The sequence below is a fragment of the Schistocerca serialis genome, chromosome 12 (assembly GCF_023864345.2).
Source record: "Schistocerca serialis cubense isolate TAMUIC-IGC-003099 chromosome 12, iqSchSeri2.2, whole genome shotgun sequence".
In the NCBI taxonomy this organism is placed as follows: domain Eukaryota; kingdom Metazoa; phylum Arthropoda; class Insecta; order Orthoptera; family Acrididae; genus Schistocerca; species Schistocerca serialis.
Genome location: NC_064649.1, coordinates 52,034,378 through 52,058,635, shown reverse-complemented (window position 1 = coordinate 52,058,635; position 24,258 = coordinate 52,034,378). Strand labels below are relative to the sequence as shown.

Sequence of the window (24,258 nt, the reverse complement as noted above, 5' to 3'; positions counted from 1 at the left end):
TTTTTCGTTGCGACGAAATTCCAGTCACCAACTTTCTCCTCCGAATGCGAAAATATTTTGTTGACACCGACCTACATAGGAAGAAACGATCACCTCGATAAAATAATGGAAATCAGAGCTCGTACGGAAAGATATAGGTGTTCGTTCTTTCCGCGCGCTATGCGAGATTGGAATAATAGAGAATTGTGAAGGTATATGAAGATAGTAACTGCCTCGAAAGAACAGGTACCACTGATGACCGTACAGCTTCTCTAGAATAAATGATAATTAATTGAAACGCTCAGCTGCCGACAGGTGTTGATGTACCTCGGGGTACACATTTTCAGCTGTCCCCATCGAGGTATATCAACACCTGTCTGCAGCTGAGGGTTTCAATTAATTATAATTTATTCTAGAAAAGCTGCACGGTAATCAGTGGTATCTGTTCCTTCGAGAACAGTTACTATCTTCATATATGTAGTTAAAGGCTACCCAGCCATTAACCTTCGTCTGTGCGAATGCGCAAAGATTGCCCGAACTCTTACGGGAATCGTCACCTTAGTGTGCCCGAGTAATGAGTGGATGGGCAAATACCTATTACGTACATTACGTATGTTGATTGTGGACAGTTGGGAATGTGGGTCTCACGGGAAGCGTGCAAGGGGTAAGTCCCTGCAGTCGTGCTATTCATCTGTGTCCTCGGTGGCTCAGATGGATAGAGCGTCTGCCATGTAAGCAGGAGATCCGGGGTTCGAGTCCCGGTTGGGGAACACATTTTCGGCTGTCCCCATCGAGGTTGTATCAACAACACCTATCGGCATCTGAGGGTTCCAATTAATTATCAATTCTGAAGGTAATTCGATGAACCTTCTGCCAGGCACTTAAATGTGATTTGCAGAGTATCCATGTAGATGTAGATGAAAACTCGTCCCGTGTCGCACGTGCTCAAAACGATTCATACTACAGAATGCATGCAAACAGACTCGCCGAAAATACTGACGAATAACGATTGCTGCATATCCAAGTTACACAGATCGGCCTTTCCTGCCAAGAAGAACAGGGAATTGCTATGTAGGAACAATTCGAGCTAGAGGTAGGGCTCATAAGCACTCCTTGAATTGCAGACTAAACGTAAATAACGAAAATGCATTTTTGGTAAAAATTGGTCAAAACATAATCCTGTGCCCTCCGTATTGGATTAGCCGCTTTGAATATTGAAAATCTGACTTCAGCTTCCTGTTCAGCAACATTAAAAATATATATGTAACACTCAGTTCATGCAAATCGAAGTAATAATATAACTTAAAGTTTTCTCTAAACTTCGAACACTTTTTTTTTTGAGAAACGTTTATTTCTCAGAACGGCATGCAGCATAAACTAAAAGTGATTCAACCTCTTAACTTCTACCACGGACCCCGAAAAGTAAACATTTTTCTTAGGAGCTTATAGCTATAATACGACATTTGTTAATATTAACTAATTTTTGTGTGGGCATAAGGAGTGAAACAAACCCCCAAAAATCGAACTCAAAGTTCGAATTAGCACTGTATCGTTAAATTTAAGGTTGTTTCATTGCGGTTCGGTATGCGTTCCCACAAATTTTATGTAATATCGACTGATGTTATCCATTTTTAATTTCAGAGAAATAATGTAGTATCAACTGATGTTATCCATTTTTGATTTCAGGTAACATCTGAGGGGCCACACTGCACGCACTCTGCGTACTTCAACTCGCAGGCCCTTGATCAAATCATAATTACGGGCGCCATTTTTTTTTTACTGAAAATCTAAAATAAAGCTCATAGTATGATCACTCGTAATTTCCAAACAGATCCTTCGAATGTATTTTCATTGTCTCAAAAAAATTTCCAAATGTACCATTTTTTGCTCATTTGAATGAGAACCTGGCCGTAATGGCGGAATATAGTCACGAGATTTTTTTCGGAGACGTTGTACGTTCGCGAGAAGAATTTCGTTCCACGCGCGTCGATGGACATTCCACAGATATTACTGTGTGTGTGTGCTACTCAGTCGTGCCATTTGAGTGTACATCTTTGCATAGTTTTCCTTTCACAATGTGAACAGTGCTCGGCTCAGTTGCTAACTGGCCATTGAGTGATTCCGAAGGTGTCGGATGTGCGGTGCGTTCGGTCTGCTAAGAAAGCAACAGACTGGCGTGGTGCGATGGCAGAAGCAGACACTGAGGGAGCTAGCTGTAGGGATGCCAGCGAACAATTTATGCCAAGTAAGACGAAGAGAACTATTCTAAAATTATGAGCCGTCTCGAAAGTGTTTATCATTAGTAAATCTTGTAGTTGAGACTGACAATCAATCTACAATAACTGACATATTTGCCTAGAGAGAGATACAGGAAATCCCCGCTCCTGATGAAATTTTGGTTGTGATGACAGGCCGATGGGTAGTGTAGCCCGAGATATAAGTTAGGTTGTAGGGAGGTAATTTGATTGAGAGTTGTTTATGCCAACGATTATGAATGCCGAGTAAACGTTGTGCGAGCAGATTGCCCTGTAGCGTAGCCTAGTGTTTCCGTCCGCGCCATATTTAACACATTTTCTCTAGCTGTGTACAAAAGTCGCACAACAGCCACGAAAACTACGTTTCTGGTGGGGTGAGGGGAGAGTCCACTATGTAACTTTCAGTACAATTTTTAGTAAGCGCCGAAACTAGCCGAAATAGAAGCGTAATTTTAACTATATTTCCGTTTGTGGGAAAATAGCTTGGTTCTCCTCTTTCGGCATCAACTGTAATATGCAGGCGACTTATTAGAGTTTTTTTAATTCTGAATCATGATCTCAATAGACGCAGAGCTTTTTTTTACGTTACTTTATTCGTGGTCTATAGTAAACAATGCAACGGTCAATTCTTTGAAGTGCGACATGTGTCTGCAATGTTCGTAAGGCCAAGTTTGTATATATTCGGTGTCAGTTTTTTTATTTTTTTTTGCCATATACTGTATAATTAAGGCGAGGAGGATAATGTTCAAGGAGCACTGCATTAGCAGTCTATGGAGAAATTGAGGATTTGGATCTGATGAACGGCATGCTCGGGCAGTTGGTGCAATTAGGTTGTCCACTGCGTAATTCGCACACAATGATCATTGCCTCTCCCTAGTAACCAGGGGACTGGGGTGCTAATCCTGGTCTGGCACAAATTTTCAACAGTGCCCATTGACTAAAGTCAGTGCCCATTGTCAGCTAATTTCATTGTTTCGGTGTTCAATTGTATTTTGTTCACGATACGCCGTCTAGCTTTTTCATGGATAACAGCTTTGGAAAGCGTACAGGTTATATTGATATTCGGTCGTCGTTAGTCCAAAGCTAGTATAGTGATTTTTAAACACAGTTGTAGTGCATATTAAGCCTACACACGTATTTGTGTCCTGTGTTTCTTTACCAAGAACTTCTTCGTAGGTAATTTCCCTATAGTGGTATTTTGTTTAAGTATTTATAGCCTGCAGGCTTGGATGAAATATGAAACACATGTCCGAAGTTTCTGTTGATGCTGCAGATACTGTTTTATCCGTACTATGGGCACAAACTCTTCATCTAATACAGGACACAATTTGTCTCGAGATTTAGCAATTTTTCGTAATATCGGCCTAGCTTCGATATATTTTTCTCTAATTCTTGTTTGGATTTAATCTTAAAACACACTAACTCTTCCACCAATTATTCGATAAATGATTTCATCCCTTTCGTAGCCTACAGTTCCTAAACGGTCGATAATATTAATAATTTCCTTTCTCACTTTTATTTCCTGTAGAATCTCCTGTTTATGGTTATTGCTAACCTGTGTCACGTTCTCACTTTTATTATTTTTATTTTTCTAGTTTTGTGACTGGTAGCCAAGTTTTCTTTGAATTCGGTTGTTAATTCTGAAATAGTAACAGTTAAAGGTCAAGTGAAGATTGCGATCTATTTGAGGAGAGTGGTTCGGAGATCTTTTATATTAGACGTACACAGGTCATGGAGATCCGTATCTATATAAAATTACTTCAAGTGTAATGTAGCCCATTCTCTTGTCATGATCTCGGCTGTATCGTAGCGCATTGTCTCGGTTAGGTTGGAGATTTTGGTTGAGAGTTGCCGAAGTCAAAGAAAGTGATTACGAAGTCAAGACCGTGCTAACAAAACGATCTGTAGCGTAGTCCAAAATGTTCTTTCGGTCCTTCTAAAATCTCTTTTAATTAAAAATAACTAAAGCTGCAAGATACAAAGACAAAAACTATTACGTAATAGAGCAATCCCAGTCTACTGTGGTGTACGTTGTGTACGTATACTAATTTACTGTCAGTGAATATATATTTTTTACTCATTTGCTGGATTCCAGTTTTCCGCTTTTTGCGGCGAAAAACCTTTTCCTGCGAAGGGCCCATTAGCTTGTCGGTTATATTCGTGACTTTCTCGACGATCAGTTATTTCATGGTAGTCTATCCACCGGCGTCATTGTTAGCATCGAATATAGATATAAGTATTAGGAAGTCTAATATGAAGCCAACGCATGAGTATGTCTAATGATGAATAAGAAAAATAGGATTGCGGGTTAGGTACTACAAGCAGCATAGTGAACGCGTTATTGTGGCCAAGATAGACACGAAGCCCAAGCCCACCACAGTAGTACAAGTAGTCCGCAGATGACGAAGAAATTGATGAAATGTGTGATAAGATAAAAGAAATTATTCACATAGTGGAGGGAGATGAAAATTTAATAGTAATGGGTGACTGGAATTCGATAGTAGAAAAAGGAAGAAAAGGAAGCGTAGTAGGTGAATATGGAATGGGGGTAAGAAATTAGAGGAAGCCTCCTGGTAGGTTTTTGTCCAGAGCATAACTTAATCATAGCTAACACTTGGTCCAAGAATCATGAAAGAAGGTTGTAAACGTGGAAGAGACCTGGAGATACTGCAAGATTTTAGATAGATTATATAATGGTAAGACAGAGATTTAGGAACCAGGTACTAAATTGTAAGACATTTCCAGGGGAAAATGTGGACTCTGACCACAATCTATTGGTTATGAACTGTAGATTAAAACTGAAGAAACTGGAAAAAGGTGGGAATTTAAGGAGATGGGACCTGGTTGAACTGACAGAATCAGAAGTTGTAGAGTGTTTCAGGAAGAGCATTAGGGAACGATTGACAGGAATGGGGGAAAGTAATACAGTAGAAGAAGAATGGGTAGCTTTGAGGCATGAAATAGTGAAGGCAGCAGAGGATCAAGTAGGTAAAAAGACGAGCGCTAGTAGAAATCCTTGGGTAACAGAAGATATATTGAATTTAACTGATGAAGGAGAAATGACAAAAATGCAGTGAATGAAGCAGGCAAAAAGAAATACAAACGTCTCAAAAATGAGATCGGCAGGAAGTGCAAATGGCTAAGCATGGATGGCTAGAGGACAAATGTAAGGAAGTAGAGGCGCATATCACTAGGGGTAAGATAGATACTGCCTACAGGAAAATTAAAGTGACAGCATAGGTGGGTGTGGTGGGAGAACTCATGGGAAAATTCCTGCAATAGTGGGTGTTAGAGCTGCACCTTTTTTAGATTGAAGTCAGCTGATAGGTATTCCTGCTTAAGGGAATTCTCGCTAACAAAAGAACCACTTTTGACAAAGCTTAGGCATCCGAGTAATGAGGGAATTAGTATATTTCATCAAAATGTACAGGGATTAGAGATAAAGTTAGTGAACCACTTATAGATGTTGACTCAGAAATTATTGGTATATCTGAACACTTCTTCATTAAGGAGGTAATTCAGAGGCTTCCTTTACCCGGATGCAGGTTGGCTGGCAGCTTTTCTAGGAGCTGTTTGCGGTGTGGGGGAGTAGCCATGTATGTGGAAAACGGCATCCCATTAGAGTCAATTGATGTTTCAAAGTACTTCACTGAAAAGGTGTTTGAGTGTTGTGTAGGTGTGGTTAAATTTAATGGAGCTAAACTTCTAATTGTTGTTATTTATAGATCACCAGACGCCGATTTCACAACATTTTGCTAAAGTTAGAGGAGGTTCACTTTATAGGAAATACAAAAAGTTAGTTATATGTGGTGACTTCAATATTAATTGTGTAAGTTATTCTGCAAGGAAACGGATGCCGGTAGACCTCCTTAATTCATATAATCTTATGCAATCCTTGTTCTTTCCAACGAGAGTGCAAGGGAACAGTAGAACAACCATAGACAACATTTTTGTTCATTCCTCATTACTAGAAGGACATTGTTAGCAAAAAGGTGAATGGCCTTTCAGATCATGATGCACAAATTATAACTCTAAAAGATTTTTGTGCTGCAACACATGATAAATATAGTTATCAAATGTGTAGGAAAGCTGATCCAGTTGCTGCAGAGACCTTTGTAAACCTTATCAAGGAACAAGAGTGGCAAGATGTTTATAGCGCTGAGACAGTAGACGATAAATATAGTGCTTTTCTCAAGACTTTTCTCGTTCACTTTGAAAGTTGCTTTCCGTTAGAACGTTCAAAACAGGGTACTAGCACAAACAGGCAGCCTGGGTGGCTGTCTATAGGGATAAGAATATCTTATAGAACAAAGTGGCAATTATATCAAAACGTTAGAAACAGTCAAAATCTAAATGCAGCAGCCCATTACAAACAGTAATGTAAGGTGCTTAAAAATGTTATTAGGAAGGCAAAAAGTAAGTGGTATGCAGATAAATAGCTAAGTCTCAGGATAAAATTAAAACCATATGGTCAGTCGTAAAGGAAGTGGCTGGTCTGCAGAGACAGGTCGACGGAGATTGACTTAATAAGTAAATCACTAAAGACCAAGAACTCTCATGGATATGGCGGGGTATCTAGCAGAATACTGAAGTATTGTTCTGTGTATGTTAGCCCAGTACTTAGCCATATCTGTAACTTTTCCTTTAGTAGTGGTCGGTTTCCTGACCGATTAAAGTACACTCTACTGAAGCCACTTTATAAAAAGGGAGACAGGGATAATGTTGACAACTTTAGAGCTATTTCCATGCCATCGGTGTTTGATAAAGTTATCGAGAAGGTTGTATATATAAGGTTACTGGAGCATTTAAATTCACATAATTTGCTGTCAAATGTACAGTTTGGTTTAAGAAATGATTTAACAACTGAAAATGCCATATTCTCTTTTCTCTGTGAGGTTTTGGACGGATTAAATAAAAGGTAGCGAACGCTAGGTGTTTTCTTTGATTTAACGAAAGGTTTTGACTGTGTTGACCACAAAATATTATGCAGAAGTTGGACCGTTATGGAGTAAGGGGAGTAGCATAGAATTGGTTTTCCTCTTACTTTAAGAACAGAAAGCAGAAGGTAATTCTCCGCAATATTGAGAGTGGTAGTGATGTTCAGTCGCAATGGGGCTCTGTTAAGTGGGGCATTCCCCAAGGGTCGGTGCTGGGGCCACTGCTGTTTCTTATTTATATAAATGATATGCCTTCTAGTATTACAGGTGATTCAAGAATATTTATGTTTGCTGATGACACCAGTTTGGCAGTGAAGGATCTTGTGTGTAATATTGAAACAGTATCAAATAATGTAGTTCATGAAATAAGTTCGTGGCTTGTGGAAAACAATTTGATGCTAAATCACAGTAAGACTCAGTTTTTACAGTTTCTAACTCACAATTCAACAAGGACCGATATTTTGATCAGACAGAATGGGCATAATATAAGCGAGACGGAACAGTTCAAGTTCCTAGGCGTTCGGATAGATAGTAATCTGTTGTGGAAAGCCGATGTCCAGGATCTCGTTCAGAAACTAAATGCTGCTTTATTTACCATTAGAACAGTATCTGAAATAAGTGACAGTTCAACACGAAAAATAGTCTACTTTGTATATTTTCATACGTGTATGTCGTATGGTATTATTTTTTTGGGGTAATTCTTCTGATTCAAAAGGTATTTTTGGCTCAAAAACGGGCTGTTCGAGCTATATGTAGTTCGAGAACCTCTTGTCGGCCCCTATTCAATAGTCTGGGATTTCTGACATTGCCCTCACAGCATATATTTTGTTTAATGTCGTTTGTTGTTAGCAATATTAGGCGATTCCCAACAGTTAGCAGCTTTCACTCAGTTAATACTAGGCAGAAATCAAATCTGTATGTGGAATGCACTTCCTTGACTCTTGTGCAGAAAGGAGTGCAGTATTCTGCTGCATCTGTTTTCAATAAGCTACCACAAGAATTCAAAAATCTTAGCAGGAGCCCAAAATCTTTTAAGTCTAAACTGAAGAGTTTCCTCATGGCTCACTCCTTCTATTCTGTCGAGGAGCTCCTGGAAGAGCTAAAAAATTAAGCTAATTCCAGTGTTACATTGTTGATTTTCTTTATTTATACTTACGGCTTGTTGCCTGATTATGTTTTTATATTTCATTTTATCTGTTTCTACTATCGTGTTATAATTTCATATATTGACTCGTTCCATGACCATGAAGATTTCTCCTTAATTTGGTCCCACGGAACAATAAGTAAATAAAAAACCTTTGGAGAAAAGAGATCCATTTGTATGCATATCAAGAGCTCAGATGGAAACCCTGCTATAAGCAAAGAAGGTAAAGCAGAAAGGTGGAAGGAGTATATAGAGGATCTATACAAGGGCAGTGTACTTGAGGACAGTATAATGGAAATGGAAGAGGATGTAGATGAAGATGAAATGAGAGATGATATACTGCGTGAAGAGTTTGACAGAGCACTGAAAGACTTAAGCCGAAACAAGGCCCCGGGAGTAGACAACATTCCATTATAACTACTGACACCCGTGGGAGAGCCAGCCCTGACAAAACTCTACCATCTGATGAGCAAGATGTATGAGACAGGCGAAATACCGTCAGACTTCAAGAAGGATATAATAATTCCAATCTCAAAGAAAGCAGGTGTTGGCAGATGTGAAAATTACCGAACTATTTGTTTAGTAAGTCACAGGTGCAAAATACTCACGCCAATTCTTTACAGACGAATGGAGAAACTGGTAGAAGCCGACCTTGGGGAACACCAGTTTGGATACCGTAGAAATACTGGAACACATGAGGCAATACTGACCCTACGACTTCTCTTAAAAGCTAGATTAAGGAAACACACACCTACGTTTCTAGCATTTGTAGACTTAGAGAAATCTTTTGACAATGTTGACTGGAATACTCTTTCAAATTCTGAAGGTGGCGGTGGTAAAATAGAGGGAGCGAAAGGCTATTTACAATTTGTACAGAAACCAGATGGCAGTTGTAAGAGTCGAGGGACGCGAAAGGGAAGCAGTGGTTGGGAAGGGAGTGAGACAGGGTTGTAGTCTATCCCCGATGTTATTCAATCTGTTTATTGAGCAAGCAGTAAAGGAAACAAAAGAAAAATTCGGATCAGGAATTTAATTCAATGAAGAAGAAATTAAAACCTTGAGGTTCGCCGATGACATTATAATTCTGTCAGAGACAGCAAAGGACCTGGAAGAGCAGCTGAACGCAATGGAGTGTCCTGAAAGATGATATGAGCATCAATAAAAGCAAAACGAGGATAATGGAATGTAGTCGAATTAAGTCAGGTGGTGCTGCGGGTATTAGATTAGGAAATGAGACACTTGATGTAGTAAATGAGTTTTGCTATTTGGGGAGCAAAATAACTGATGATGGTCGAAGTAGAGAGGATATAAATTGTAGGCTGGCAATGGCAAGGAAAGTGTTTCTGAAGAAGAAAAATTTGTTAACGTCAAGTATAGCTTTAGGTATCAGGAAGTCTTTTATCCGAGTATTTGTATGGACTGTAGCCAAGTATGGAAGTGAATCATGGACGATAAAGAAGAGAATAGAGGCTTTAGAAATATGGTGCTACAGAAGAATGCTGAAGATCAGATAGATAGATCACATAACTAATGACGAGGTATTGAATAGTATTGGGGAGAAGAGGAGTTTGTGGCACAACTTGACTAGAAGAAGGGGTCGGTTGGTAGGACACGTTATGAGGCATCAATTTAATATTGGAGGGCAACGTGGAGGGTAAAAATCGAGGAAGGAGATGAATACACTAAGCAGATTCAGAAGGATGTAGGTTGCAGTGGGCATTGGGAGATGAAGCTTGCACATGATACAGTAGCATGGAGAGCTGCATCAAACCAGTCTCTGGACTGAAGACTACAACAACAAAAATATGAAGGCACCTGTCTCATGTGTAACCTTCAACAGATTTGGGACAGACAAGTGGGTCAGATTAGATTATATGTACTTTCCGTTGCAATTGATCCATAATGAGGAGATACTCAGTGGGAAACTAATATGCTAATTTACCTTCCACAGATCGCAAGTAGACTGATCATGGACATGGAATGAGGAATGAAAATTTTGACATAATTGTGATTGTACTCGCATTACTTGACACCCCCCCCCCCCCCCGCCTCTCTCTCTCTCTCTCTCTCTCTCTCTCTCACTCACAATCGCGCGCGCCCTAGTTCTCCTAAAAAAATTCAATTCATTAATAGTGTCGGAGGAGATGGTTTAATAAATCCTTTAGGCTCCTCTTAAACTGAAATTTGTCAGTAGTAAAGCTTTTTATGGCTGCTGCCAAGTTATTGAAAATTCGTTTTCCTGAATGATGGAGACTTTCTTGCACCAAAGTAATTAGCTTCCAAAATTTTGTTGAGATTATACATGTTTCTAGTAATGACTGCTTGAAATGAGCTGTTGATTTGAAAATATTCATTTGTTTTTAAAGACAAATTTCAAGGGGAGAAGGTATCTTCTATCTCCGCCATGTTAAATTGATCTATTTCCACGTCCCTTATCTCAAGCTGTGTTATATTAACGGTAAAACATGAAACATTTCTTACATGCATTTCCACTATTTCCCAACAAGCTGACTACTTTTCATGAATAATATATTAATAGTGAAATTTTTGGAAAAATTCAGAAAGACAAGTTTTATGGGCAAATTTCAAAAATAAAAAGACAACAGTGTTCTTTATAATAAAGCTTCTCCATGGATTTTAATTCCTACTCCGAATTTTTCTTTCGTTTCCTTTACTGCTTGCTCAATAAACAGATTGAATAACATCGGGGATAGACTACAAACCTGTCTCACTCCCTTCCCCACTACTGCTTCCCTTTCATGCCCGTCGACTCTTCATGCCCTCCAGTAAGACAACTGACCGTTAGAATTCCATGGTTCTAGGATAAATGGTTTGAGAGGAAAGGTACATTTAGTTAGAAAAGTTACGGAAAATTTAAAGTTGTATTGCACTTAGCGACGTACATGCATTCATTTAAATTCATAGTTTCTTTCACTGCATGTGTCATATATTCCTCTCCTGTTTATTGCAAGCAGCGCACTGTAAAGTTTTTTTTAAATTTTTTACATCTCTCGTAAAGCTTTTCGTTCCTTTGCAATAGTACGCATGCCGTACAAAAACAAAACATTTGTTTCATGATACTCACTATTTTATTTCTTGCAAGTCTTCTAGAACTTCTCTCGAAAACTTTGTGGGTAGATCTTGGCATTTGTTTTGTTCAGAAACGAAAAACACCCATGATACGTTATTACTGTAGCAAACAACTGACTACGAGACAAGAAAAAATGTATTCAATAGGTGAAAGCTCAAAGCAACGGGAAAAAATGTCCCTAGGCTTATCATCTCAACGAAGAGCTGTCACAAAGAAACAAGTGGGCATGCCTTACATAGCAAGCTGCCATTTAAACCGACATTTAGGACCTTCAAATAAGGATTTGGACTAAAATACTTTTATATTCGCACTAAGTGTAACTCAAACTGGTACAATCACCAATAAAAAAATTATTTTCATTGTTTTCGAGGTACCTTCTGCCCTTCGGAATAAATATATTGCGAATCAGTAGTTAATATGCCTAGTTCTTATTGCGAATCAGTAGTTAATATGCCTAGTTCTCCAAACAGGAGACGGCTAGAAACTTTCGAAATGTGGTGGTGTAGAAGAATGCTAAAAAAGTTTATATCGAATAGCTGATTGGGAGATACGAAAACAGATTAGGGAGCAGAGAAATTAATGGCACAACTTGACAGAAAGTAGCGATCGTGGGCAAAGGGCGTATTGCGATTCCACCCGTCCACTTTGACCCATGACGTTTAGCATGACGGTCATTAGTTAGCGTTTCGAAGGATACCAGTCGCCTTATTAAATGTTAACTGTGATTGCCTTCGTTTCTAGAGCAATTTATAATGATCGTTAACTATGATTTTTTTCGTAATATATCGTGATGAACGATGGGAGGAACCCGAGAGCACAGCTTAAATTGTCGTTAAAGAAATGAGTAGCGATTGTATTTTTATCTTTCTTATCCGACACATACGGGAACCTGGGGTAGAATGGGGTACAAAATTGAAAACTTTGATTAAATTACAAAAGTGATAAATAAGAGAGTTACCAATTTTTATATGAACACCTTATGATGTATTAATCACAAAAATACAAGAACATTGCCATAAAATAAAACAACATTATTTTTCACTCAAAAACAGAAATGTATTTCATTTGCCCCATTCTGCCCTGTGCACGCGGCAGAATGGGGTGGTAAGTACAAGTGATTACAAAACCGTATAAAATTATCGGAAATGCAGAAAATATTGGCTTGGTCGGTATTTATTTAGTTTAAAGTGAATATTAATGTCAAACTACAGCATTCATGTATTGTATCCTTTTCTTAAGGCTGTTTACAAAATTCACACACGAGGAAAGACTCATCATCTTCGCTATCTGTTCCTGCACGAGAATCGTGTGTCCATTTTTTGCACGTGGAACAAGCGACCCAACCTTCAACTGATTTTGAATAAAACCCACGACAATATAAACATTCACAGTCGGAACTTTTCTCATAATCACTCTCCTTAGTATTGTATTCTGTCCTTTTTTCCATTTATCTTCAGGCCCTTTCTTTCTTTTTTTTTTCTTAATTTTATTCTCTTTTGCAAATAATTTTTTCTTTGCACTTTCTTCTTTGGCAAAGTTCTTCTTCTATTTTTCCTTAATAATGGCTTCTAACTCTTTTTTTTGTACGGCGAATCAGTTAAAACAACAGTCTTCCCCATCTTCAGTTTCGCTCTTTTCTTGCTTTCGTTAACTTTTGCAAGGGCATCAGAATTTGTAGTGAAATATGAAATGAGGTGTTGTCAGTTGTCATCCAAAAGCATCAAGGATTAGAACAATTAGCCTCAATAACTTTGTCATTCTTAGGCGGCAGTTCATTGTTACAATTCGCTGAAACCTCGCCCGCTTGATTATCCAGCCCGTTGGCGTCGTCTTTTTTAGCTGGTGTGCTAGGTGGAGGCAATTCCAATTGTTCAGATATGATAACCTCTTTATCTGACGACCTATTTTGTTTGATGTCAAATGTGTCTGCCGGAAGGAAGTCTGCATCGGTGAATATGGATGGGTCTGTGGGCCGTATTCCATTAGCTTCGAAACATTTAATAGCTGTTTTCATTGTTGCATTTTAGCATTTTGGACGAAAGCTGAACCAAAAAGCGTTGAAATTTGAAAGATAGTTACGACTTTCCCTGCATGGCTTCGTAGCCATTTTCGAAGCTCATCACTGTAACGAAGGCTTAAAGGCTTCATAAAAAAACATCAAGCGGCTGAAGTCTGTGAGAGCAATGTGGTGGTAAAGATAGCAACGAAACGCAACTCTCCCTCGCATAGTTCATAACGTCAATGTATGTCGTATGTGCTGAGTGGCCATCTAATATAAGGAGACCTGGAAAGTCCTTTTATGCCGTTGAAAATTCCACAAATTTTCGAAACCATACAAGGAATGATTTTGTGGCCATCCATGCGGTGCTGTGGACCTCAGCGCAACCTCTTTCTGCCAGTCCTAACTAAATTTTTTTCTGCTTCTTCTTTCGTGGAAAAATAAGTTTGAGGCATGTAAGCTCCGCTTGCTGACGTAATAATGAGGCTGGTTACTGTTTCGCCCCTTTCTGCAGATGTTAACGATCCTACTTGACGTTTCCCCTTGCAAGCTGCGATCTTCGATTGGTTTTTAGGATTAACCGAAACGCCTATTCCATCACAATTAGATATTTGAGAAGTCATTAGTATGTGTTTGCCAGTTACATTTGTTAGCAACGGAAAGAAAAACTATCGACAGCTACTTTATTAAAACCCATGACTCTTGCACCAGATGTTGCTTCGGGTTTGCGAACAAACCCGCATTTGCTTCTTCGTTGTTTCATGATGTAATAAACATTTCGATTTGTTTTGCTCGACATTTTCGAAAAAGTATCTGGGAAACGTGCGAAAATTGAAAGGCAAAACTGTGCACCTGCCGAAATACGAGTGCGTATACTCATTTGAAACAATTTTCCTAAACCGCTTCTGATACGCTACAAGTTACCGCACAGTTAACAGCAATTGTAGTTGAGCGTTTGCCTGTATCGTATAAAGTACAGCCAGTAAAATATTTTTGTAGGGAGGACACAGCATCTCATCTTGAATGGAGGTTCATCTGTACGTGTAAAAGTAGCCACGTGTGCCACAGGAAGTGTGTTGGGAGCCTTACCTTTCATGTTGTATGTTAACATTACAGATAATATAAGTAAGCTTACATATTTCGAAAATGGTGCAGATATCGACATTGAGGTAACAAAGTTCGTGGGAAGCGATATGCACATACAGGGGATAGGAAAAATAATGTGAACACCTATACTTACATCTACATGGATACTCTGCCAATCACATTTAAGTGCCTGGCAGATGGTTCATCGAACCACCTTCACAAGTCTCTCTTATTCCAATCTCGTATAGCACCCGGAAAGAATGAGCACCTGTATCTTTCCGTAAGCTCTGATTTCCCTTATTTTATCGTGGTGATCGTTCCACCATACGTAGATCGGTGTGAACAAAATATTTTCGCACTCGGAGGAAAAAGTTGGTGATTGGAATTTCGTGAGAAGATTCCGTCGCAACGAAAAACGCTTTTCTTTTAATTATGTCCAGCCCAAATCCTGTATCATTTCTGAGACACTCTCTCGCATATTTCGCGATAATAGAAAACATGGTGCCTTTCTTTGAACTTTTTCGATGTTCTCCGTCAGTCCTATCTGGTAAGGATCCCACATCTCCCAGCACTATTCTAAAAGAGGACGGACAAGCGTAGTGTAGGCAGGCTCCTTTGTAGGTCTGTTACGTTTTCTAAGTGTCTTGCCAATAAAACGCAGTCTTTGGTTAGCCTTCTCCACAACATTTTCGATGTGTTTCTTCCAGTTTAACTTGTTCGTGATTGTAATACCTATGTATTTAGTTGAATTTACGGCTTTTAGATTAGACTGCAACTACTCTGGTTGTGATTCGTCTATTCTGCTTCATTAGGGTTCTTTCGGGGTCAGTGACGACCTGATATGCGGATATTGAGGGCGTACATTAACTGGCTTCTGTCTTCATTGATTAGTGGCCGCCTTCGAAACGGTTGTACCACTCCTTTAGCCGTGTATTACCCATTACTTCGTCCTCAATCACATGATGGTTTCAACTTGAGAATCGCCGAGCTTGAAGCCAAATGTCATGCAATGGCGTCATTTTGCTGACATTACTAAATCCGACGTGTACCACTTGCAAGTGTTCCGGAGTAGTGGAGAAAATCAGGTATGTGTGCTATGTATGCCTGAAAACATGAGCGCACGCACGCCCTGATACCATTGTTGATTTCAACAATTACTAGAGATTGGATATTTTTTGAGCAGCTCTCGTATATAGGCCGTCGCCAGTAATGTCAAAAGAGCAAGATACCTGTAGCTACGCCAGTTGTATAGGTAGTTCGAATGGATCGGTCTATTGTCCGACGAATCTCCATAACAGCTCCGAACCGAATACCCCAGAGCTCGTCCTTCACGTTAGGAATCAAGCTGAGATCGCGAGGGCATAAGTCCGGAGTGTGTGGTGAGTGGTGCGGCTCTTTCCAGCCCCACATAGCGAACAAATCATCACGACTTGCACCAAGCGTGCCGAATATTGTCCTGCAAAATGATGGGCGCGTCCTGCAGAAAGTGACGCCGCTTCTTTCTCTCAGTTGTTTTTCTTCTTTGTAACACGGTCTGTTTCGTTTTCGAGACTAAAGCGCTTAACAGATATTGTTCAAATTTGGCATGGAGACAGTTTGAACCCTGAGAAAGAACATAGCCCACTTTAGAAAGCAAGAAATGTTTTTTTTTTTTTTTTTTTTTTTACATCGATGAACGTAAATTACATTAAAACTTACTTATTTTGGTGTATAACTTAAGAATTGTATAAGTACTTCAGTAGTCGCCACGCGGGATAGTCTCTCAAACGAAATTGCTCCCACGTCCAAGGCCTTTCAATATCACGTCTCCCATTCCGCTTGTAGTTCAGAATATTTTGGGGAAGTCTGGGACTTAGCATTCTCACCAGTCTTCACGATATTTTGGAATTTTTTAGTTTCTGTTGAAAATACTTAATTTTTCTCATTTTTCTCTAGTATCTTCATTCCTAATCATTTCTTGCTCTGCAGCCCTTCGAATTTCTTAGATACCTCATCACTGCCGTCTGAATTTTTTTTGTTTTAACCATGTTTTCGCTTTCATAGCGTAACACAGGAACCGCGACCACTTTACAGAATTTCGGGACAATCTCTTTTTGTACTTTATTGCCCAATGTTCTGATAATGGTGCCACAGACAGCTTAGAATTTGTGAAATTTATTTTCAGTATCAGAGTAAAAATCAGATCTTAAAGCGTATCCTAAATGAAAGATTAAGAGACCTGTTCTAAAGCAAAATTATCCAAAACTAGTTTTAATCTAGAAATTTTAAAGTTGCATTCGTTGCATATTTCGTTCAGGTAGTATGCAGATCTTTGCAGGTCATTTCATTCACTTGAATCATGTCATATACAAACAGAAGCACAATCAGATATTTCTCATTCGTTATCCCAATTCCTTTGTCTTCTCGTAGTTCATGCTTTCATTTATGAAGAATGAAGTCAATGTAAATAGTAAAAATGCTGACATAATCTACTCATTTAAAAGTATACCGAGCGGGCTGGCGCAGTGGTTAGTACATGGTACGATGATGATGATCATGATGATGATGAAGATTGGTTTGTTGGGTGCTCAACTGCGCGGTTATCAGCGCCTGTTCAAAGCCCTAATCTTTACACAGTCCAATCTCGTCACCTTCACGAATGATGACGAAATGATAAGGACAACACACACACCTAGTCCTCGGGCGAAGAAAGTCCTCAACCCGGCTGGAATCGAACCCGGAATCCCATGTTCCAGAGCAGAAACGCTAGCTACGAGACTCCCATTGGGGAGGACGACGGTTTAAATCCGCGTCCGGCCACCCTGATTTATGTTTTCCGTGATTTTCCTAAATCACTCCAAGTAAATGACGGGATGATTCCTTTAAAAAGACACGTCGGACTTCTTTTACCCTTCCTTGACGCAGTGCCATTTCCTGCTGCGTCTCTGATGACCTCAACATCGATGGCACATTAAATACAATCCTCCTTCCGTCCCTCATTTAAAGGCATAGGTTTAACGCAATAAGTCGGGCGTTAAAAGTTAGAAACTGCGTACACGCCTATGACAGCATAATTTCATGGCGCGAAAATTATCCAGATTATATTAAGCGTGCATTTCTGAATGGCAGCACTTGGCGACTTCCAACAAACCTCACACAATTTCGAAAATTTCCGAAACTTTTTTTTCCCGCTGACATCCCTGACAGAATGATGAATGGAAAAAAGACTTTTATCACTCCTACATTTTAGCTGTTCATGCAGTAAGGCGTCAGCATTAGGCATGAATTTTGAGTTTATTACTTCTTTACTACTCATTTGTCTGACAGTATCCACATATATCGCTGAATGTACCTGAAATATTATAGCATTGTACAACACCTAGCTCATAAACATTCAGATGTTTTCGAAAAACTAGCTTCTCTTAAAACAGAGCGTCTTCAACTGCAAAAGGCTATGCTTCTTCAGGTGAAGTATTTAACACATTAACTGATACGGAAAGTAAACGAACTTCTGAAGGTGGTTTACATATGGGACTTCCAGTCTTCAGATAGCAATTTGGAGGGGAGAAGGGGGTGGTTGTTACGCGGTCTATTTGAAACTTCACACTTTCCGCAAATTATGCAGTTGTCTGTAATGAAGTACTATCTGAAAGACGCTCTGATAAGATATCACTGTAGTGCATAGCATGACAACTTGGTTCAAATGTTCCCGAAATGTAAAATTGTTCGGTTCACAAAACGAAATAACCTTATCCTACGGGTATAGTGTCAGCGAGTAAAATTCTCAATCGCTCAACTCACACGAATACCTAGGTGTAAAAATTTCTAGAGATTTGAAATTGAACCGTCACATAGACGCAGTCTTAGGGAAAGATGGTGGCAGGCTGCCATTCGTTGGTGGAATTCTAGGAAAACACAATATGTGTACAAAAGAAATTTCTTAGAAATCACTCGTGTGACCCATCCCCCAATATTGCTAGAGATTCTTGAATCATAATCAGATACGACTGCCAGGCGATACTGAATGTATACAAAGAAGGGCTGTACGAATGGTCACAGGTTTGTTTGACCCGTTGGAGAGTGTCACAGAGTTTCTGATGAAATTGAACTGGCAGGCGCTTGGAAACAAACGTAAAATATCCAGAGAAAGTTTACTTGAAATATTTCCGGAGGAATCCTTAAATGTTGAATATAGGCGAATGGTAGTCAATAGAGGGAATGATTGCGAATGCACGTTCGATCTGCGTTCGCTTCCCTTAGCTGCGGTTCAAAATGAGCCTAATAATATGCGAGATGTAGTTGGCAGCTCTGTAAATGCTGACCGGTGAGTCGCTTAAAGCCCAGGCAAAATTAATCTCGGAGGGACACATCACGCGCTCAACAATTCAAATAGTATCACAACCGATTAAGCATATCCACTGAGGATCTAGAGCCTGTGACTAGTCTATTGAATATAAAAATGGAAAACTGCAACAACTCACTCTTTGAAATATTTTTAATTCCATTAACTAGTTTTGTAGCCTTTACAGACTCACCTTCAAATGCGGCACACAGAAATTGCGTCTTTATTTCGTTAGAGTGATGCCGGGTACTGGCTCTCTGACGTGGAGACAGAGAACTCTTTAATGTATCGCCATGAGCGACAGTTACATGGCGACATGTGTCGGAAAACAAATTCTTCCACTTACCGTGGCAATGTGGGCGGTATTGCAGTTAATATCCACCTGGCTACTGCCATTTTAATTGTGTATTGGCCAGATATTAATCGTTTTTCAATGTAAATATAAATCCGAAATTTCACCATCACCATAAGGTTTACTACTGATGTACGTTATAAAGATGTTCAATTAAATGGATAGCATACTTTGCTCGGAAACCGTTTCTTGGTTTTGTGCATATAACACAAGGGCGTGCTGATAAGTAATTACTCCAAATGTTTTATTTGAAAACTCTTAAGCTTTCCAGTTAAAAAACGTTAGTAACATTCTACATCTTTATTCTACATATCTGCAGCCCTCTGCTGCTACAGGGTTCCGATTTGTACCGTGTAACATAGCGGTGTGTGATGTAACTGTGTCGGTGCGTGAGGAACAGCTCAGACAACTGAAAGCACGAACTGGAAGAGTTGGTCCGCACGTGGAACACCCTCCTCTTCAGCATTACAACGCCGAACTACAGCCGAGCGCTGCGACGTCTGCAGCACTCCGATGCCGTTCGTTCACTGCCATCGATTGACCTCCACACAGCCCCGACTTGGTCCCATCCCATTTTCGTCTGTCTCCAAAACTTACGGAACACATTCGAGGACGTTTATAGTTCGAAGCCGTGCAAGCAGAGGTGAGGTTGAGGCTCTGTTAGCATAGTCAAATATTCTACAGGGACGATATCAACAAAATCAACATTACACAAAATGAGACTACGTAGTCCGATGACTACAGCTGGAATTTGTTAACTCGTGTAAATACTTGAGTGTATAAATTTGTAGGGGTATGAAATGGAACGATCATATAAGCATATTTGTAGGTAAAGCGCGTGCGGTTCATTGGTACAATACTGGGGAATTGCAATCAGTACCAGATAGGACGAACAAGGGATATTGAACATATACAGAGAAGGGCAGCAAAAAATGCTCACAGGTTTGTTTGACCCATAGGAGAATATCACGAAGGTGTTCAAAGAACTGAACTAACGGACAGTTGATGATAGACACAGACTATCCCGTGGAAGAGCAAAGTATCGCGAGGAGGCCTACTTAGAAAGTTTCTAGAACCTTCGTTACATGATGAATGTAGGAATATACTGAAACCGCCTACGTATCGTAACTGTAGGAAGCGTGGAGACCAGATTAGACTAAGCACAGCACGCACAGAGGGTTTTAAGCAGTCACAATTCGCACACTCCATGCGTCAGTGGAGTGGGAATAAGTCCTAGTAACTGGTATAATGGCAAGTTCCATCTGACATGCAGTTCACAGTCGTTTGTAGAGTACAGATTATATGCTGCCTATTTTTTTGTTTAAATTTCGATTACAAGAAAATGGGCGTATTGGAAAATGTCCTAAATAAGTCTCCTCTTCATCGTCATCGTCACCACCACCACCACCACCACCACCACCACCACCACCATCACCACCGCCATCATGAGTGTTATGCTCTAGGGCAGGTCTTCACATGTACCTCTCCATGCAGTCCCATCATTTGTTACCCTATTGTTTTCTCACAACTATTTTCTGTCCTTACGCTGTCCACCACCTGGTATGTTCTGCGTCGTCTTCTTCTTCTTCTCCTTCTTCTTCTTCTTCTTCTTCTTCTTTCATTCACTATTTCCTCCATACCATCAATAAACAATCTCTTCTCATTTAGTGTCCATGGCAATTGTGTTTCCTCATCCTGCTACCTTTAAAATTTCTCTCTGTTCTCCCACTTAACACCACCTCATTTCTCACTGTGCCTGCCTATTTTATCCCCTATCAACACACTCATATAAAAGCCTCCTGTTATGAAACATCTCGTTGGCAATTGCTATACGTGTTTTCACCTCCTTATTACTTCTAACGTCGTCCATAATAGCGCGTCGCAGTTATCTAAAAACACTAAATTGATCTGTATCTTCCTGCCTAACATTATAGTTGTTCTTACTTTTCTTGCACTTACCACCGGACATTTTGGCTTTTTCTTATTATTTCTCATTCCAATTTACTCACGTCTCTTGTTTAATTCTTTTAACATTTCAGTCATACTTCTTTCGCTCTCTGCCAATAACACCACATGATCCGCGAGTCTAATACATTATGTTCTCCTAACAACAACCCGCTCCCCTCTATTTCGTTTCAAACGTTTTTGAATGACACGCTCCAAATATATTTATACACTAAGGAAAATAAACGTATCCCGGAGGAATTACCCCAGTGCGATGGAAATCGATACACGTCATGTACGTGTAGGGACAAGTGAATGATTACAGTTGCAGAAAAACTGGATGATTAATTCAAGAGAAAGAGCTTCACAAATTGATAAGTCGATAACGTGTTGGTCAAACTCTGGCCTTTACGCGGGCAGTTATACGGCTTGACATTGATAAAGTTAGTGGATGACCTCCTGACGGATATCGTACCAAATTCAGTTCAGTTGGTTCGTTTCATCGTCAAAATCGCGACCTGGTTTAAAGAACCTCCCCATAGTGTTCCAAACGTTCAAAATTGGTGAGAGACATGGCAATCTTGCTGAGCACTGTATTGTCTGGCATGTTCAAAAACAAACACGTAGATACTATCTCCGTGTGTGGTGCGTAAATTATGGCAGGCACCTCACTTAGTGTCCCGAGCAGAGTTCAAGCCGCCATAGAGACAAAGGGTGGACACACTGCATATTAATGTCCACTAATAGGTGTCTGTACACTTACTGATAGGACAGTGTATTTCGAAATGTTAGCAGAGGCCAGAAGTTGGAGCATTTGGCTTTCCGCTTAAAGCTTACTTGCGGCGAGTCGTCGTATCTCTAGAAAGAGACACCTCTGGCAACAGTAGTTGAAAATGTCCTTCAAACTAGCCGTGCTGCGCTCTCTACCTCCGGTTATTCTCGTGGCCGTCAGAGCTGCCGTAGCCAAGACGCGCCCTGGGTAAACGCTGCGGACGTCTGCAGTCGCGCCTGACGATCTGTCACGAATTATGAAATGTATTCGCAGACACCAACTGTAGTACGACAACGGCTATACAATTTACTGGAAACGTACAGGATGTTCTGAAATTCCCATCACTAACTGCTAGAACTTGTAGAGGGGACTGAGTACATAATACTCGTATTTTAAATTGTAACCCATCTCCGGCAACGTACCGTGTGCTACAACCATTTGAAAACATGTTGGTAACGCTGTCACATTGACAAGTAGTTTGTTACACTGAAGAACCAAAGAAATACCGTGTAGGGCCCCCGAGAGCACGCAGAAGTGCCTCAATACGCCGTGGCATGGAATCGACTAATGGCTGAAGTCGCGCAGGAGGGAACTGACATCATGAATCCTGCAGAGCTGCCCATAAATCCGTAAGAGTACGAGCGATTAGAGATCTCCTCTGATCAACACGTTGCAAGGCATCCCAGATATGCTCGATAATGCTATACAATTTACTGAAAACGTACAGAATGTTTGGGGAGTTTGGTGGCCAGCGGAAGTGTTTAACCTCGGAAGAGTGTTCCTGCAGCCACTCTGTAGCAATTGTGGTTGTCTGGGATGTCGCCTTGTCCTGCTGGAATTACCCACATCCGTCGGAATGCACAATGGACATGAATGGATGCAGGTGATAAGACAGGATGCTTACGCACGTGTCACCAGTCAGAGCTGTATCTAGACGTATCAGGGGTCCCACATCACTCCAAATGCACACGCCATACAACGTCACAGAGCCTCCACCAGCTTCAACAGTCCGCAGCTGACATGCAGGGTCCATGGAGTCATGATGTTGTCTTCATACCCGTACACGTCCACACTCTATATACATTTTGAAATGAGACTCGTCCAACCAGGCAATATGTTCGTACCGATGAGCCCAAATGAGGCGTAAAGCTTTGTGCTGTGCAGTCAGCAAGGGTATACGAGTGGGCCTTCGGCTCTGAAAGCCCATGTAAATGATGTTTCGTTGAATGGTTCGCATGTTGACACTTGTTGACGACCACTGAAATTTGCTGTAATTTACGGAATGGTTGCACTTTCGTCACGCTGAGCGATTCTCTTCAGTCCCCATTCTTGCAGGATCTTTACCGGCCGCAGCGATGTCGGAGATTTGTTGTTTTACTGGACTGCTGATATTCACGGTACCCACGTGAAATGGTCGTACAGGAAAATCACCACTTCATCGCTACCTCGGAGATGCTATGTTCCTTCGCTCTTGCGCCGAGTATAATACCACGTTCAAAGTCATTTAAATCTTGATAACCTGCCATTGTAGCAGCAGTAACCGATCTAACAACTACGCCAGACACATGTCTTACACAGGCGTTGCCGGCGGCAGCACCATATTTTGCCTGTTTACATATCTCTGTGTTTGAATACGCATTATTATACTAGTTTCTTTGGCAATTCAGAGTAGATGTGACCCAGTACATCTATTGTTCTACAGTTCCACTCGTTAATAACCAAAGAAACAAAAAAAATCGGTTTCAGACACACTGATTTTACAGGAGGGCCTTTTCCAGTTCGAAATTAGAATGAAATTAATATCTTCAGCTGATAACGGGCGTTGATATATATCAACGAAGACAGGTGAAAATGTGTGCCCCGACCGGGACTCGAACCAGGGATCTCCTGCTCACATGGCAGTCGCTCTATTCATCTGAGCCACCGAGGGCACAGGGACTGCAGGGACTATCTCGCGCAGGCCTCCTGCGAGAGCCACGTTCTCACCTTGTATGTCCACACACTACATTTGTAGTGTCCTTTCGGACATGTCCGAAAGAACAGATACCATATCCATATAAGTATATTTTCCAATTCGCGTGCGCTGCGTCTCCATGGGGCACCACAGACGCACCAACTGACGGCGAAGGCACCCTTTCTCGAAGACGTTGCGCAAGTGTAACGAAAAGCGTGTGGGGAGGAGTCAGACATTGAGGACAACTATCTTGATAAAGGCGACGAGCAGCTCTTCCAGTACTGTGAGCTTGGTCACACAGAATACTCATGTCGGTGTATTCGGCAAAAGTGTACTCAGCAATGTTGCTCCATCACTCACAGACACATGAACGAGACTCGAACCAGTTCAGAGAGGTAGGACAGCCGTCAAATGACATCATACG

The 24,258-nt window shown here is 40.5% G+C and overlaps 1 non-coding gene across 1 annotated transcript; it reads left to right on the top strand.

Annotated features, from left to right (window-relative positions):
* The first annotated feature begins 675 nt into the window (after positions 1 to 675).
* On the top strand, positions 676 to 749 carry Trnat-ugu (transfer RNA threonine (anticodon UGU)). Its single transcript has one exon. It is a non-coding gene; the product is annotated as a tRNA-Thr (tRNA).
* The last annotated feature ends 23,509 nt before the right edge of the window (positions 750 to 24,258 follow it).